The 1,999-nt window shown below is 35.5% G+C and overlaps 1 protein-coding gene across 1 annotated transcript in view; it reads left to right on the top strand.

The window, feature by feature from the left end:
* The first annotated feature begins 1,790 nt into the window (after positions 1–1,790).
* The window catches only part of LOC109581787 (receptor-type tyrosine-protein phosphatase epsilon-like), a 25,022-nt gene continuing 24,813 nt past the window's right edge, over positions 1,791–1,999 (top strand). Inside the window, exon 1 of the mRNA XM_019996198.1 lies at positions 1,791–1,830. The gene's annotated coding sequence lies outside the window, so the exon portion shown is untranslated. The remainder of the gene's footprint in view (positions 1,831–1,999) is intronic.

The following is a 1,999-nucleotide window of genomic DNA, read 5'->3' as shown; positions in this document are numbered from 1 at the left end:
AAGTAAACTAATTTATACCTCATACCATCTACTGAACAAACACTTTTAGTCGTTGTAATAAAAGAAGATTAATATTACCGGTAGATCTATGAACTCTCTTGTTGTTAATGTGTGACAATTTTAATGATTCCAACAAGACATTGAGCTAAGACAATGTATAATTTGTGTTCTCACTAGCTTGCAGTATGGGATATTACTTTGCAACATTTGATGAACTGAAAGCTGCTTGTAAACTTTATTATGCTTTTTACACTTGTCACTTATTCCCATTCTATATAATACAGTTTCATTGTTCAATACTGTACTTAGCTTGATATATATACCAGGTGCACTCTGCCATTCAAAATACTGACCTCTGATGTCAGAAAGATGCCTGCTTTAAAAGTAAAAATTATTGTTTATTTTTAGTGTAAAATAAAGAGGTCACTTGTACTGTTGTGTTTACTTTAGTAGAAAGAGAACATCATGTCATTCCTAACAGTAGCTGTTGTCTTCTTGTTGAGTGTCAGTGAAGTTATTAGTCAATGTCCACCTTCCTCAGGTAAGACACTGGATGTGTATAATAACAACTGTATAGGTTTTTATAGTTATCTACCTGAGGCATGATGGAAACTGTTATCCTAATGGATCATATTTTTTTGATGCTGATATTAAAGGAGCCAGTAATAGCATCATGTGTGTGTTATCTGGTTCTACTCTGAATGGTGGAGAGTGGGTTAATGTTACTAGTGGATCATCAGTTGACTGCAGTAGTAACCCTCTTCGTTGTAATGAAGTATCTACACCTAATGCTACTATCAAGCTTTACATACCTGATGGACAAAGCATATCACCATCTGATGATGGCTGGTACAAGTGTTGTCTACCCACTAATTGTTCAGATTCTAACACTAACATCATCTTTGCTAATATATTCAGTAAGTGTTCTCATTAAACTAGTACATACTGTCATTTTGTTACTTACTGTAGGATGGGTACAGATTCAAACCGTCACAGTTGACCTTCCTTCAGATATAACAGTTCTACCTCAAACATATACACTACATGCCATTAAAATTGGTAGTAATGATCACGATCCTTTTTTACATCATGCCAATTGGTACTATGAGTCTGGTAGCAGTAGTACTGAACTCTGCACTGGATCTAGGGCCTCATACAGTTGTTCATTCATGTATGGTGATGGAATGTCAGTAGATTATGGTAATGGAAGGTGGGACTATACTCTAAATGTTACTTGGAATGGAGAGACTATTACTAGTGGAGTACTGAGCCAATCAAACAACAATGGGGATCATGTCTTTAGATTCTATTTAGATTTTGGTCATATCAATCACAGCCCAGTAAAAAGAAATAGAGACATTATTGTAACAGGTAAAAGTAGCAATAAAATGACTTTATCGTTTTTTATAGCACCAGCAACTGCTCCCTCTTCTCTTACTGAGGTCAACAAGACAACTACCACTATCACTGTCAGTTGGACTGCACTTGATTCATCTGATGCTGATGGATATGTAGTCAATGTCACTAGTGACACAGACACTGGGCAGACAGTACAGGTGGAGGGAAGTAGTAATAATACAATCACACTGAATGGACTGAGAAGAGAAACAAATTACAGCATCACAGTCAGAGCCTATCAACAATTACTGGGACCTGCTAGTACAATCAGTGTACAGACCTTACCAAGTATTGCTACTGCTTTTTTGTATATTTTATATGTTTCTAGTTGAAATAGATTTAGTATCCAGTATCATGGACATTACATGGGCTATTATCTCATGGAGTGTACCTAGTTATATTCCATCAGACTATCCCATTATCACATATGAGATAGGATATCATATCTTAGAGTATGGTAACTGTTCAATGGTAGATGATGATGACATTGATATTCAAATGCTACAGTTCTCTAATTCAACCAATGGCAATTCATTTATTAACATTACTGGTCTTAATGATAGTACTTGTTATATTTTTGGTGTACGTGCATACACTGATA

Source organism: Amphimedon queenslandica, unplaced genomic scaffold (assembly GCF_000090795.2).
Source record: "Amphimedon queenslandica unplaced genomic scaffold, v1.1 AMPQUscaffold_13520, whole genome shotgun sequence".
NCBI classification, from domain to species: Eukaryota; Metazoa; Porifera; class Demospongiae; order Haplosclerida; family Niphatidae; genus Amphimedon; species Amphimedon queenslandica.
The sequence above is the reverse complement of the archived record's forward strand: the minus strand, read 5'-3'. Positions and strand labels throughout refer to the sequence as shown.